At 40.2% G+C, this 17,027-nt stretch overlaps 1 protein-coding gene across 7 annotated transcripts in view; it reads left to right on the top strand.

The window, feature by feature from the left end:
- DDX59 (DEAD-box helicase 59) overlaps positions 1-17,027 on the top strand; it is a 32,105-nt gene that overhangs the window by 5,515 nt on the left and 9,563 nt on the right. For 2 of the 7 annotated variants that reach the window (XM_082225481.1, XM_082225479.1), the window contains exons 3-6: positions 10,700-10,776; positions 15,139-15,307; positions 15,426-15,608; positions 16,685-16,915. The gene's annotated coding sequence lies outside the window, so the exon portion shown is untranslated. The remainder of the gene's footprint in view (positions 1-10,699; positions 10,777-15,138; positions 15,308-15,425; positions 15,609-16,684; positions 16,916-17,027) is intronic. The other 5 variants (XM_082225482.1, XM_082225480.1, XM_082225484.1 and 2 more) reach the window with 4 other exon arrangements.

Here is a 17,027-nt window from a genome sequence, read left to right as displayed (position 1 = left end):
GCAGGCACAGGAGGAGGGGGGCAAATATCTGGTTAGAAAACGAAGAAAGACTGGGAGCCCCAGAGGAGGTTGGGGACAGCTTGGGAAGGTGGAGTCAAAGCACATTTCCTCCTCTCTTTTGGGCATGGTCTGCGATTTTATGTTCCATGTCCGAGCACCGTTTTTTGCTCCATAACTTTCCCCAGGAAAACCAACTCTCTTATTTTTTTTTTTAAGATATTTTTATTGCTTTTTTCCAGATACAGATATGAAGTCAGATATACGACAAGATAACAAAAGAAGAGAAAAGAAATAAATATAAAAGAAATCCAACTTTCCAACACATTTTTTCATAACCAACTGGACTTCCCCACGTCTCCCTCACCCTGCTTTCTTTACAATAAAGATGTCAGCAAATTAATACCTTGTTTCATGTGTTATTAATACTTTCAAGTAGCTCACTTTTAGATTCAAAATACTTGTTATTAATTTACTTTTGCCCTGAAATAAATACCATGTTATTTTAAACATTTGATCCTTTCATAGTTATGACTTAATTTCCAATATACCAAATCTTATTGCTCGAGCTAGATTTTCTAAATCATGCAAATTCTTAACATTCATATAACTTATAATGTTTTTGTAAGTAATTCTTGAATTTTTTCCAGTCCTCCTCCATCGTCTCTTCTCCCCAATCTCGGATTCTGCCAGTCATTTCGGCCAGTTCCATATAGTCCATCAATTGCGTATGCCATTCTTCCAGTGTGGGTAAATCTTGTGTCTTCCAATGCTTTGCGTTAAGTATTCTTGCTGCTGTTGTTGCATACATAAAAAACGTTCTATCCTTCTTTAACACTTTCTGGCCGACGATGCCCAAAAGGAAGGCCTCTGGTTTCTTGGGGAAGGTATACTTAAATACCTTTTTTAATTCATTATAGATCATTTCCCAGAAGGCCCTCACCTTTGGACAGGTCCACCAGAGGTGAAAGAATGTCCCTTCAGCCTCCTTACATTTCCAACATTTATTATCAGACAAATGGTATATATCTTAGCAAGCTTGACTGGGGTCATGTACCACCTGTATATCATTTTCATAATATTTTCTTTCAAGGCACTACATGCCGTGAATTTCATACCAGTGGTCCATAACCTTTCCCAGTCTTCAAACATAATGTTGTACCCAATGTCTTGAGCCCATTTTATCATGGCTGATTTGACAGTCTCATCCTGGGTGTTCCATTTAAGCAGCAAGTTATACATTCTCGAAAGTACCTTAGTCTTTGGTTCTAACAGTTCTGTCTCTAATTTCGATTTTTCCTCCTGGAATCCTGTTTTTTTATCCAACTTAAAAACCTCATGAATTTGAGCATAATGAAACCAGTCTTGCATCTTATACTTTAATTTTTCATAGCTCTGTAACCTCCAATTGTCTCCACTTTTTTCTATTATTTCCCAATATTTCGGCCAGCCGGCCTCCATATTGGTTTTTTTTCGGGCCTTGGCCTCCACTGGTGATAGCCACCTCGGGGTCTTAGCTTCTAATAAGTCTTTGTATTTTGTCCAGACCATAAATATTGCTTTTCTGACAATATGGTTTTTGAACATTTTATGAGTCTTTACCTTGTCGTACCACAAATATGCATGCCGAAAACCAACTCTTTTAAAGCTCAATCAGAGCAAGTATCAATCTGTGGGAAATCTTAATTGATGCTTGCTCTGATTCAGCTTTAAAGAGTATGTTTTGGGAGGAAAGCCTGGAGCAAAAAAAACACCACCACACTCAGCCATGGAGTGTTGAAACGCAGACCTCTGCCTGGAAAGAGTGGGGTGAAAGGTAAGAAAGTGTGGCCAAGCCCTCAGTCTGGTTACTAGAGGGTGGAGGCATCACTAACTGTGGCATGTTCTTGATAAATGTAGCAGGACCTGGTGCATCCCAGGTGGAGCCAACAAAATTTGGAGTTCACCGAATTTTCAGACCTGTGATGATAACCTGAGAAAGGGCCAACTCCAGGTTTGAGGGGGCCCTCAGTAAAATGCCCTCCTTTGGACCCCCTCCTCAACTGCTGGGCCCTGGTGGCAGCAGCAGCAGAAGATCTACAATCAGTGCTGTTATTTTTGAGCTGCCATTCTAATTTCCATGATGTCCCTGACACAGCATCACACCAGGGCATCATGGGAAATTTAGCTCCCAGAACTAGCCATCCACTGTGGAGGCACAGGACAGGAGTTGCCACAAAAGTGCTCAAGGATGCTGTACTGTACTGATGCTGGGCCTGACCTGAAAAGTTGCCAGTACAGTATTGGGGATATCACTGAGGTGGTATGGGGTAACCTACAATTACTTTGTTTCCCACTGTGTTGGGATGTCAAGGTGTAGCGTAGAAGCAATAGCAACTTCATGAACCTAGACAAAAGTACGTAGGCATTTTCCGTTGCAAGTTGCTATATAGGTTTCCAAGGATTCAACCAATGAATAAAGGAATTGATGAAAGCACTGCCAACACTTGGGGCATATTTGGGACAAAGCAAGGTATGATGGGGAGTGGCGTGAGTGGCGCTGTGGGTTAAACCACAGAGCCTAGGACCTGCTGATCAGAAGGTCGGCAGTTCGAATCCCCATGACGGGGTGAGCTCCCATTGCTCGGTGCCTGCTCCTGCCCACCTAGCAGTTCAAAAGCACACCAAAAAATGCAAGTAGATAAATAGGTACCGCTCTGGCAGGAAGGTAAATGGCATTTCTGTGCACTGCTCTGGTTCACCAGAAGTGGCTTAGTCATGCTGGCCACATGACCCGGAAGCTGTATGCCGGGTCCCTCAGCCAATAAAGCAAGATGAGCGCCGCAACCCCAGAGTCGGCCATGACTGGACCTAATGATCAGGGGTCCCTTTACCTTTACCTAAGGTATGATGGGGGGAGTGGGTCTGAATCACCATGCTAGGTTTTAATCCATTTTTGTTTGAGAAGCACCAGTTTATACAAGAGTACACCATGTAGCACAAATGCAAAATTTATAAAAGTGTATTGAATATCAAAGGCCATGGTGTGCAGATAGAGGACAAAGTCATCCTCCCCGTGAAGGTTACTAGTTATTTTTTTAAAAAGTTTTATAAATTATAAGTTTAAACACTTAATGCTCCATGTACCAAGGATGAGACTGATGTAATTTGAAGTCACTGACCTGGAGCCTTGGCTATGGTTTCTCAAAGCAGCAATAAGTCCCAAGATTTTCTGTCTAAGAACCAGAAACATTTTTAACCTAGATTAATCATTCTAAGCCTAAACAAACTGAGGGCCCTCTTGCCATACAGGCAGACTGGGGAGTCAGATTGGGTGACCCATTAGAAGGTGTGCCTGTCATGATGGAAGCAACATAAAAGTTTGGTCCTGACTCTGCTCATTAATCAGGGACTGAATGGGGCATATGTAAGCAGACTGAAAAGTTCAGCTTGTCACCTTGACTCAGATTTATTTATTTTAGAACTGCTTTTGATTTAAAAATCCATCATGTAGAATTTGGTTATGCAATCTTAAGAAGTTTCTAAATGCAAACAAACAAGTTTCCAAAATATACAGCAGATTTTGTTGCACTTAGTTTTTAGTCTTTGCAACATCCCTAAGAAAAGGAATCGTTGAAAGGTGGGATTACATTAAGTAATTTTAAAAACATATCTGGTGACCACACCTAGTGTCTTTTTCTCTTCAACATATTTTGGTGGTGGTGGTAGTGGTTGTCATTATTATTATTATTATTATTATTATTATTATTATTACCATTACTGGAACACCCAAAAACTTACAGCTTTACATAAATTTGTTGGCTATAGGTGCCATGGTTCATGTGACAGGTGCTGCAAGAGTATGGGCCAGCGGCAATTTTGAAATAGGACTTCTGCAGGCCATGTGTATATCTACCCAAAGTCTTTCCCATTCCAGACTACCAGTATATGTCATCAAATGAAATCTGCCATTAGTCTTGACTTTCCGGTGAATTTTGTGGCCTGTTTGAACTTGGAATAACTTCCCACTTCCATGATTTGTATTCATTATTACCAACATGCATTAGAGTCCCTGCTTCATCTATATTAAGCATGGATCTAAAAGAGTGAGGGAAATCCTCTTTTAAGCAGCCCTTGAGCACTCTGCACTGTAACAGCACAGCTAAAAATCGCCAACGAGTAACTAATCCACTTTAAGTGATCTTGTATTTGTTCCTCAAGGGTATTTAAGATTGCCACTATAACTGCAAATAGGCTGGGTGCCTGAAAAACAGCAGTGCCCCATTCTCACAGACCGGTTCATAACAAGAACTGGGGTGCTGGATATGAACAGTGTGATGTAAATGAGGATAAGTACATATCCAACCCTCAGTGTTTTTATATAGGATGAGTGAGAGACCACAAATTATTGGGTATCATGTGCCTTTATCTATGTTCCTCTCTTTCCAATAAAGTAATTCAGAGTACAGTGGTTTGTTATGCTTTGAAGATTTACCTCCCTACCACCTCCTTGCTGTTACAGCCAGAAAGTCTTTTTTCTAGGAATCCACATGAAAAGGAGAATAATGTAAATCCTTTACTTCAGCCTGCCACACTCATAAATCACTTCTGCTTTTAAAATCGGTTTCTAGCTATGACTACTAAAAAATGTATTAGGCCATACATTTATAAAATTAAACATTTTCTGATTACTTCCCAGCAGTTTGTGCCAGGTAAACATTGTTCCAGCCCAATCATACAGCCAGGTTAGGCAGCTGCCTAATGTAGTTACTACTGTAGGGGTTCCTGCCCTGCTGGATGCAATGTATGCGTGGCATTCAACTAAGTTTTACTCAGAGCAGTTTCACTGAAATTAATGAGCATGACTAAGTTAGGTCCATTAGTTTTAGTAGATCTACTGTGACTAAAACTTAGTTGAATACTGTACCACCCTGTGTGTTTAATGACTTACACTGCTTCCAACTTGGCTGGCTTCCCTGCTTTAACAGAAAGTCAATTCCAGAATCCTTTGTGATATCACAAGGGTCCTAGGGCACACTTTTAAGAGAACATTCTTGCCATGTTCAGTTAACAGAGATCATTCTTACCCTGCCCTACCTAGGGCTGAAAAATGGAGCTGGAGCTGAGTGTATATGATAGAACGAGGGAAGAGGGATTAAAAAGAAATAGTCTAGTGTGCGGGGAGTGGGCTCCATGAACTCTTCCCTCCTGGTGGCGTGGCCCAAAGCATTACGGTATTTTAAAAAATGAACTGAAACAAAAATTGGCAAAGTCAAAATCTGCAATCCTGTAAAATAATAATAATAATAATAATAATAATAATAATAATAATAATAATAATAATAATAGTAGTAGTAGTAGTAGCACTCACTAAAGAGAAAGTCTTTAAAAATTCTGTTCTAAATTAATATGTATAGCAGGCATAGGCAAACTCGGCCCTCCAGATGTTTTGGGACTACAATTCCCATCATCCCTGACCACTGGTCCTGTTAGCTAGGGATGATGGGAGTTGTAGTCCCAAAACATCTGGAGGGCTGAGTTTGCCTATGCCTGGTGTATAAGATCAGGCTGTTAGTTTTATACAGGAAAGTTATTCCAGTGGCTACATCCAGAGACACTCATGTCTTTCATTTCTGCCCCCAAGTCAATTTATCAACCACTGGAATAGAAATCCAAATGCCATGTTTGCCCGAGACTTTTAAAGGTAGATGGCTTTTGTACATTTCTAGTGAGGAAATGTAAGACAACTTGCAGGTTTCTGAATTCCTTTCATTTTTAAAGTGCACTGTCCACTTTCCAAGATAGAATATTAAACACACAAAACTTGCCCCTATACTGTACTAGCTGTTAAAGGCACACAAGGCCTTCGGGGGGGGGGATTGGCAACCTTAATTGGAACATCTATGAAATAAGGCTAATAGTGCAATCCTATATATGTCTACTTAAATAGATGTACAATTTATTTTAAGGGCGCGTACACCCAGGAAAGAGGATAATAAAACCCAGTGAGAATAGGATAAAGTTCAGAATAAGTGTACAGTGGTACCTCAGAACTCGAGCGGCTCCATTTTGGCTACCGAACGAAGAAAACCCAGAAGTGAGTGCTCCAGTTTTCGAACGTTCTTCGTAACACAAATGTCCAATGCAGCTTCCGCTGTGCAAAAACCTAGCTATCGGCCAGTTGGAAGCCGTGCCTCGGAACTCGAATGTTTTGGAAGTCAAACGGTCTTCCAGAATGGATTGCATTTGAGTTCCGAGGTACCATTGTACACAATAGGATGTTGCTATAGGCCTGCAATTCTATGTACTTACATGGGAGTAAATCTGCCCTCAACACAGTTAAACTTCTACGTAAAATCTATAGGCTTTCTTTTAAACTGCTTTGAGGTTTTTTCCACAACCAAGCAGTATAGAAATTTTATGGCATAAATAGCTCTTGAGGTCCCCCCCCCATTCAAACAGTATATAAGCTAACAACAACAACAACAATATACTTGGGACTAAGCCCCATTGAATTAAGTGGGACTTATTTAAAAGTATTGCTGCACAGAATCTGGGCACACTGTAACATCAACTAGCAAAAATTGTGATACACGTATCACTTTCATGTAAATCCCAGTAAAGAAAGCAACATGTGGGTGAGGAAGTTGGCTAATGGTGAGATCATGGAGTCTGCATCTTGTCATAGTCTTAAGACAGAAAGTAGGAGGAAGGAAGGGGCCTTCCAATGAAGCTGTGCAAGGAGCTTTGCAGGATTCAGATTGAACCTAACACTGCTACAGAAAAGGAACGTACGATGGTTGTTGCCTCTTCTTTGAAAATATACAATCCAACTGTCAACTTGATTTCTCTCCATTCTTCCATGAAACAAACAAGTATTGTTTCCCCTCTCTCCATTGCTCTGTTTATCACCTAGCCTAATGAAGAGTTCCTGATAACACAAAGGCTTGCACACTATTTTGTGACCTTTTGTTGAGCCTAATAAAGGTTGTGCCGTAGTATGGATTTTTTCTTATGGGCCAACACCACTACCTTTACTGTTTGTGTATTGGATAGAAACGATTTTGCTCGGAGCCATGTAATATTTTATTGATCTCTATATAACACATTGGGGGCGGGGTTTGAACGGTTGCTTCATGAGAAAACTAGGAATCACTACTGCAGATGATGACAGATCATGAGGCACAGCAATTGCTGCTCTGTTGGAAATATTAAAAACTATATTAAAAAGCAAGGGGGTGTTTGTCCATAAAAAAACAGGTCCAAAAAAACAAAACGTCACAAAATCGTGACAAGAGTTTTAATTATCCAATAACAGTGGTACCTTGGTTTACAACCATAATCCGTTCCAGAGGTCTGGTTGTAAACCAAAACAGGTTGTAACCCAAGGTGCCCTTTTGCCAATGGGGCCTCCAAAAAAGGGGGGGTTGTAATAAAAAGGGGGGGTTGTAATCCAAAAAAAGGACACACACTTCCAGGTTTGACGTTGTAATCCAAAACGGTTGCAAACCAAGGTACCACTATACTCATTATCAGGCAAGATGTTACACTATGAAATGGGGGTGGGTTATGAGGACAAATATAAAACAATAAAATACAAATACTAGGCTGGATCTTGCAGCCATAAGGTCAGCCTCCAGACTCACTTCCAAGGTAAGAGATTGAATAAGTCTCTGCTCAGTGCTGAAATACCAAATTAAGCAGCTAGGATTCTGAAATAAAGAAGCAATCACCACTCCTCTTTATATATATATATATAAATAAAACCTAGCTGTTACATGTCTCCCATAATTTAAGCAAAAAGCATGAGGTCCTGGTTGGGCAAACAGCAGAAATTAAAGCTAGAGGTGAATTTTGGATGGCTTTCCAGGTAAGAGGGGCATAATACTAAAACCTGGGGTCATCCAGGGTACTAAATGTTGGAGGATTAAAAAAAGACAAAAGGAAATACTTCTTCACACAGCACATAGTTAAACTATACAAATTCATGGAGGACAAGGCTATCAAACACTACTAGCCATGATAGTTAGATAGTATATCCAGGATCAGAGAAAGCATGCCTGTAAATATGGGCTGCCTGAGAACTATTGTGCTTGCTTGTGGGTTTCCCACAAAGTTGTTTTCTTTGGTAATGGGCTACTGGACTGGATAGGCCTTTGCTCTTATTGAACAGGGCTCTTTTATGATATTTTTAAAATGGGAACCTTAACATACATATATCAATAGGAGCAAACACATAAATTTAATAAGTTCATTGGGTGAGATGAATGAAACCTTGAATGTGTCCTTTCGTAACATTTTTCCAGCTTGCCATGCAAATAAGAGATGTAGAAATGTCATAATTCACTGTCATTATTTTGAAATAGTATGCAGCACATTGTCAAAAATAGAAATGCATTCCATCAGGAATGAACCACCAATTATTTGAGAACAGAAAGCACTCATTCATTTCATTTCCCTTGGACAAACCTCAAACACATACTGTACTAGAAAATGTGTTGACCGCTACACAATAATCACAACTACCACACACCTTTTATCTGTAACAGGCAGTGTTATTAACCTTCCTGATGTAATCCTTGAAGTACTTATGGGATCTTAAATAAATACCAAAGTGAAAACTGCTGCTAAATTGAATGTTTCAGCCTTAGCCTTACTAAATTTCAACATCAAGTCATTTCCATGTCAAGATACACTGCTGCCTAATTTTGTTTCTCAAAATTAATCTTTTAGGTCTGTCCCTATCATTAGGCAAAGTGAGGCAGCTGCCTCAGAATGCAGATACTGTCACTGCACCCCCAGCTTTCACCCAAGTCTCCCGACTGTTGCCATCCTTCTGAACTGGTGCTGATGCTTGCTGCTGAGCTACTGTGTTTCACAAGATCAAATAATCAAATGGACAAACCATTTCCAACACACCACTATCCGACTATCAACTCATCTTCTAAAACACTTTATGTTTTATACTGTATACTGGTACAAAACTGAGTAAGATAAGAATGGATTTCTAAAACACGTAAGATCTTGTTTCCAAGTTTTACTCCAGCTGAAACATATAATTTTCATCACTGCAAATAGAGTTAAGATGACTGATTCAAATAATCTCTATTTCCCTCTTAGAGATGGGTAGCTTAGCCCATAATACACAACATATTATGAATGTAATCCTCCACCCTTGCAGTGTATTTAGCTGACAAACCATTTGATACTTGCCTTAACCTGCTTTTCTAGGATCAGCTTATTCTGGCTTCAAAAAAGCCTCACTTTTGTGAGGGGATAGTTCAGAACGATCTAATGCCCAAACTTGCTGAGATTTGTTAACGGAAGGCTTTGATACTTTTAGTGGACTGACTTATTAAAGCTACTCTTGAGCTAGGTATAATACAGATAAAGTATGGCACAGGCAATGCCCGGAAGACGTTGATACATTCAGGCAATGGGGTATGAATAAGAGAAAGGGTGTTTCCTCTGGCTAATTTACAGCTAAAGGAGAGCAACACTTGAGACACATTTTTTAAATGTAGTTTTTCTATTATGGTTATATGGTACTGAAAAACTACCTGATACTCTTCCAAAACAAACTGTATAACACTTATCAAATGCAAAAGAGATGCTATACCCCCAAAATACATGTATGTCAGGGCACTGAAAAATATTGAGATTTCTAACTTCACAAAGGTCATAACTAATCACTATTGCATTTTCTCTCATTATTGCAATGTTGCATTGTTGGAAATAAAGAATTTGAGTCCAAAATTGTATCTATGGTTTCCACTTAATTATAAATAAATCTAATGTTTGACGTCGTTCCTCTCCGTCTCACAGAGTTCGTAAATTTAGCTATTACAGTATACTTTCACATTTTATTAATCCATTCATCCATCTGCAGTATTTTTGGTCATTCCCAATACTTTGCATACAGCATCTGAGCAGCTGCTGCAATATAAGCTAGGGAGTTTTCAATGTTCCCTTTTTATTGTATCTTTTGCATAGGAAAATATAATGATGCATCTATTTTTGAAGATTTCTTGCTGCAAGTAGGAGGGAAAATGCCAGAGCAGGGGGGTGGGGGTGGACAGAGTTGCATACTTGTCCTCACTTTTCCTTATCATGCGAGGAATTTAGAACACCTGAATAGGGCTAAATTGTGACCATTAAATATGAAGCACTTGGATATACAAAAAAGTAAGATGAAAAATATATCTATTCCAATGGCCATTACTCCAGGGGTCAGCAAATTTCTTCAGCATGGGGCCGGTCCACTGTCCCTCAGACCTTGTGGGGGGCCAGACTATATTTTGGGGGAAAACATGAACGAATTCCTATGCCCTACAAATAACCCAGAGATGCATTTTAAATAAAAGCACACATTCTACTCATGTAAAAACACACTGATTCCTGGACCGTCCACGGGCTGGATTGAGAAGGCGATTGGGCTGCATCCAGCAGACGGGCCTTAGTTTGTCTACCCATGCCATTACTCAGTACTTTATAGGAACATACATACCAATTGTACATTAATTTTGGAACAATTAAATTCAACTTTTTTTGGCTAGGATCCAAAGAACCTCTTGAGAACATAAAAAGAGAGAGAGAGAGAAAAAAAACTCACTGGGGAAAGAGGGGTTCTGTCCATTAATATTTTTGCTATGCAAAAAGCATATTCATTCTATTTGTGATCTGTCCATTTTTCTTGTGAAAAAAAAATACTCATTTCCCACAGGTCAAAATCCAACACAAGGCACAAAAGCTCTGTATTCCAGGGTCCCAGGCAGACTGTCATCTATGCCAGCTAGACAGGTACATTTTGCAGATAGTATCTACCCTTAGGTTACAATTTATTATCCCAATTAGCAACTTCCTCGTGCAGTATCATGCCAGCTGAGTAAGTGCACCTGGAAGGTGTACTATTTGACTCATTAAACTGCTGTTGATTTTTTTGCTTGACTATTAAATAATTAATTTTAAATTTATACCGTTTTAAAACAAATATCACCCCTCTGAGCTGTTATGTTTTAAAAAGAAGAGAGAAATAATACAAAATTTACTGGGGAGAAAGGAGAGCAAGCTAGGAGTGTAGATTCTCCCTATGCTATTTAACATCTATATGAAGCCGCTGAGAGCTGTCATCAGGATATTTGCAGTGATGTGTCATCAATATGTAGATGATACCCAGCTCTATCTCTCTGTTCCTTATGAATTAGGAGAGGCTGTTGAGGTGTTATGACTAGTGCTTAGTAGGCAGTGATGGGCTAGATGTGAGCCAACAAATTGAAGCCGAATCTTGAAAAAGACATGTGTTATGTGTTCTGAGTTTTCCAGTTGACCAGTCCTGGACAGAGTTGTATTCCACTGGAAGATGCAGTCCATAGCTTGCAGGTGCTCCTGGATTCAACTATGTCACTGGAGTACTGGGATTGGAGTACTTTCCACCAGCTCCAGCTAGTTTGCCAGCTATGGCCCCTTTCGTACAGAAATGACTTGGCCTCTATACGCCATGCTCTGGTAACTTACTGACTGTATTACTGCAACGCACTCTATGTGGGGCTGGCCTTGAACAAAAACTCAGGAAACTTCAACCAGTCCAAAATGCAGTGCCAGATTACTGGATGGGGTTCCATTTAGATCTCATATAACCTCAGCTTTAAAACAGCGGAATGGGTTGCCAGTTCGTTTTCAGGCCCAGTTCATGTTAGTGTTTGGAGCCCTAAATGACTTAGGCCCCCAATATCTGAAATACCACCCCCTTCTCTACAGACCCTCTAGGTATTAAGATAAGTAGAGGGGGCCATCTTGGCATTTCCCTGGCCCTTAAAAGCTTGGCAGGGTGGTGGTGGTTTGGGACAAGACATTCTTTGTGGCAGCCCCTAAGTTATCACACTCCCTCCCCATAGTCTTGCATCTGGCAACTTAACTTACAGAGTTTTCACTGAATGCTGAAGATATCCTGGCCTTTGACCTCTGTATATTTACCTTTCTAATTTGTTAAAAACTGTTTTAAATGTTGTATTTACATAGTTGTGATCCACCCTGGGATCTCAGCGTGAAGAACAGGTTAACAAATCAAACTAATAATAAATGTACAGTGCAGTCCTATGTACATTTACTCAGAACAAAGTCCTCTTGAGTTCAGTGGGACTTATTCCATGCTTTCAGAATGGGACTTGCTTCTGAGTAAACTTGCTTAGGATTCCATTGCATCTCTGAGGCTATGGACTGGAGTAGCCAACCGTTTCCACTGTAGATGTTCTGTGTGAAAATGAAAGGACTAGACCCTCTCTCAACAATCTAGCCCTGGCAGATGCAATAAAGTACGTGATAACACTTTAATAAAATCCACCACACAAAGACTAAACCTAATCTAAATATTTATTTATTTATTTTTAATTTTTATTTATTAGATTTATATACCACCCTTCATCAAAAGATCTCAGGGCAGTTCACGTGATAAAAACGAGATAAAAGCAGTTCTTTTTTTCTAGGAAAAGGTGAACACCTCCCTTCTTCTCTTATAATGGCAATGGTGCCCACCCGAGAAGTGCCGGAACTGAGTTTCAGTGAGTTCCGGCTTAAAAAAAGCCCTGGATAAAAGTACCGAGAAATAGTTAAAACAGAAACAACAAAACAATAACTCCCCTCCCACAAACACATTTAAAAGGCTGTAGAATATTTATCAGCCCAAGGCCTGGTTGAAGAGGAATGAATGTGCTATAAGGAAGGTACTAGACAAACCTCCCTGGGGAGAGCATTCCACAAAAGTAACAGACTCAGTCAAAGAAAAATAAAATAAGCATTAATAAGGCTAAATTAATGTAATATTAAATATATGGCTGCTACTATTTAATATATACAGAGCATCATAGCTAAGTTTAGTATAACTACAGTGGTACCTTGGGTTAAGTACTTAATTCGTTCCGGAGATCTGTTCTTAACCTGAATCTGTTCTTAACCTAAAGTACCACTTTAGCAAAGGGCCTCCTGCTGCCACTGCGCCGCCGGAACACAATTTCTGTTCTCATCCTGAAGCAAAGTTCTTAACTCGAGGTATTATTTCTGGGTTAGCGGAGTCTGTAACCTAAAGCGTATGTAACCTGAAGTGTATGTAACCTGAGGTACCACTGTACCTGTATTTAGAGCATGTTTTTTTTGCTTTTCCTACACTGAATGAATTTAACATGTCCTGGCATGGAGACGTAGAAAGCAGCTCCTATTGGCTTCCTTCCTATCATGCCACTGCTAAAGGAACAAGTAGGCAAGTGAAAAGGAGAAAAAAGTGGCAAACATATGTTACTTAGAGATAAAGGGTGGGAGGTGCAAAACAAGGTCCATTTGTAAGCCCTGCTAAACTAAATAAGCCAAGAGCGATAATACGGGTACAGAATATATAAAGTGCAGTAGCACCTTTAATTGAATCATTACAGCAATTGTGGGTTTCCAAGGCAACAGCTAGCCTATTTCATCAGATGCAAAAACTGAGTATGGCAATACCTTAATTTATACAACCGGCTTTCTAAAAGTACAAGAACTGCACAAGTGTACAATCTATACAGAAATTTGTTCCAAAAAGATGTGTTTTTGGAGCTAGAAAGCAAGAAACCAGTTGAACATCCAGGGTCAGCCAAGGCATTTTGCTGCCCGAGGCAAATGAGAATATGTCACTCTCTTCCATTTAACTACAAGTCAACCAGATGGGCAGTTAACTCCTAGTTCAACAATGTGGACAAATTAGTGTCCTCTCCTATTCTCTGAGTACATCAAGCCATCTTAGAGGTAGGTGCACTCATCCTCACACATACTCTCATATGCTGCATGAAGCAATCACTTTGCTCTGCCTAATGGTGGGTCAGCTCTAAGAACAACTGATGGAAGTAGACTCGTCAACAAAAAAACATATGCCATTATGCTAGTTTGTAAGCTTAGAAGATTCTTTGTTGCTTTTACTTAAACTTCAAAGGAAACCAAATGCAGATCGCTACATCATTTATTACATTGAGTGACTACTGATGACCAGCTCACCCAGTGGTAAATGTGAGGAAGCTGTGCCACTTGATAACTGCCCCCCATTACATTATACATTATAGACATGATTTTTTAAAAAAACTAATTCTGATTAGTAGACAAATCTGTGGTAGACATAGCTAAAGGAAGCTGCTTGTATTGAATTGTCTGCACTGAGTGACAGCAGCTCTCGGATGGTTAGAGCATGCTACTGATAATGCCAAGGTTGCAGGTTTCATCCCCGTATGGGAGAGCTGCATATTCCTGGATTATGAATAGAGAGGTCCAGTGCCTGTTGTTGTCTTGCTTTTGTTGTTTTAAGGGATGGCATCCAATTTCGTTGCACTTTGTGCAATGTTGCACTTGTGTAATGACAATAAAGAATCTATCTATCTATTACAGGGGCTTGGACTAGATGATCCTCTGGGTCCCTTCCAACTCTATAATTCTATGATTCTATGAAAGGGGAGTTTTCCCCAGCCCTGGTTGGAATTAGGTTGAAGCTCAGTGGCAGAGCATCTGCCTTTCATTCCAAAGGTTCCAGGTTCAATCCCTGGCATCTCTTGGCGGGAAAGGGAGAAACTCTACAACCCTAGAGAGCCACTGCCAATCATTGTAGACAATGTTGAGTTAGATGCACCAAATGGTCTGACTTGATATAAAACAGCTAACTATGTTCTGCTAACCTGGGAACCTCTTCTTCCACTGATCTACGGCCCTAGAAAATATTAGCACTTGATAAATTGGTCATCTGTTTAGGGTCAGTGTTCCTCCAACAACTCTAAATATAGGAGTCCTAAGCAAGAAAAATAATGTGCCTTGGTCTGTGAATGAAAAAGTAGTGACAACCCAGTTAGAATGTATATGATCAGTGAGCAGAAGGGCAGTCAAGAGCTTGATCTGCAGTAGAAGACTTAATCATAATCATATACTGTATACTAACAGCAAACTCATTCTCCAAGTGCCAAAACCATGTAGCAAAAAAACCATGCCATCCATGAACAAGAGGGAGGTACTGGCAGGCCTAGGTAAACCCATGTATTTTATAAAGGAAACCTCCTAAGGCAGAACTCCGCAAAATAGTCTAATGAAGACTGAGCATTCTGTACTCAGTAGCCACAAAGAGCAAAACATCTGAGGATCTATGCTTATCTTTTCCATCAGGTTGCCTCAGAAGGAAAGCAAGAAAGTTTGTGCTTAAGAAGTTTATCCTGAGCAAAGTAGTGTCATCCATGCCCAACTATCAATTCTAACAGACTTTTCCATCCTTCAGCTTCACCTGGAAAGAGCCTTTTCATCAGTTTGTGGAAGCTAAGGAACAGATTTGAAGCAGGTTGATTCCTACTTTCATTCTACTGCTTCCATTTCAGCTTAAGAAAAAAATGCTCGAATTTGTTTTGTTTTACTCTCCTCTCTCGCAACACTCTTTACTTTTGTGTTGTGTCTTTTAGGTTGCAAGCCCAAAAGCAGGACTGTCTTTTTATTACTGATTTTTGAAAGCCACTCTGAATGTCTTTTGGACTGAAAAAGCAGAGGGGAAAAGCCTGAAATACACACATAAATAAGGAAGCTAAAGCAACAGTCCAGTGACAAGAACACAAGCTAAGTCAGATGGTCCTATAGTGTCCAAACAGGTACAACGACCATTATGGAGATACAGTGATGCTGAATTTCTTAAAACCTTTGCTTCATTTCTACCTTGGCACAGGCATCAAACATATGTGCTATGCATGCAGTGCAGACCTAGTATGTTACTCAAAATATCTCACTGTGTTCAGCTGGGCTTCCTTTCCAGGGAGTGTCCATATTTTACCTAGGAGTAGGGGCCAAAGAACACAGTGTGCCTTACCTGTGAGCAAAGTGTGTATGGTTAGGTTGTTAAGTCTACAAAAGATCAGTCCCAGACTCCTTTCCATTTCATTCTGACCAAGCAAACAGCTACCTTTTGCAGTCCCTCCTTCCAACTGCCCCTTTCACAACACCTCTTTTTCTGGGGTTTCCCCCCTTTTTTCTAGATAATCTGAATGTGGGCTCAACTTCTGCCAGTATGATTGGGGCTGAGGAGACACAGGAGCCCACACTCATTGCGATTCCTCCTTGTGAACCAAAGAACTCCTATTAGAATAAACAAGTTCCGTTTTAAATACTGAAATACTAAATAAGATCCATAACAATGTGTAATAGAAAAAGAAGCATGAAATTAGGTTAAAAGTGAAAGAAAGGTGTGAAAGAAAGTAAAAGAAGTGGAAAGAAATTGCAATTGAGTAGATTGGAAGTCTAACACAAAGGTGGGGTGAGGGGTGATGGATGGTGATGGGAAAAGGAATTATCTGTGGGATTGAGTGTAGGTATGTTTGAACATTTTTAAGTATTGTATGAAATGTATGTTTGTATGCTTGTATATTCGCAATATGTCTGTATTAATGCTGAATTATTTTAATAATAAAAACTTTTCAAAAATTAAGAAGAAAAAAAAAGAAATCAGTTCTGTAAGCTGAACTTTACCTTCCTCATACCCAGTTCCTTCTTTATTTTTTTGCTTCCATACCCAGCTACTTTCCTTTTAAAACCCCCAACTCCAGCTCCCTCTCTCTTCCAAAAGCCAATCACCCAAATCACTTTCGGGGGGTGCGGGGGGAATGGGCACGACCATCCCGAAACCACTACAAAGGAACCTTATCCATCTGCTTCGGTTTCCACCACCCCGCAGCTCCTGCCATGCACATTCAAACAGGAACCGGAAGTACGGAGCTTATTGTACGTCTCTTCCGCCCCGGTGCTGAATGCCTAGAGCGGCCACAAAACATTGCAAAACCCACGGAGGACCATCTGCTGCGCCGGGAGACCATCAAGCTACGGTACCTGGAGACGTCAGGGTCAAGGGAGGTGCGGGGACTGTCGGACTAGAGCCCGGAGGCTTTTGCTTCTCCACCACGACCACGTAGGTGATTGTGTTGCATCGGGAACAGTCGCTTTGCTTGCTCTTAGCTTTGAACAGAATCGTCCCATACTGCCCCATAGACTTCTATGCGAGCTTGTCTAGCCTGCAAATA

The sequence above is a fragment of the Podarcis vaucheri genome, assembly GCF_965113315.1.
Source record: "Podarcis vaucheri genome assembly, chromosome: 6".
In the NCBI taxonomy this organism is placed as follows: Eukaryota; Metazoa; Chordata; class Lepidosauria; order Squamata; family Lacertidae; genus Podarcis; species Podarcis vaucheri.
Note: the sequence above shows the minus strand (reverse complement) of the source record. Positions and strands in the feature narration are given on the sequence as shown.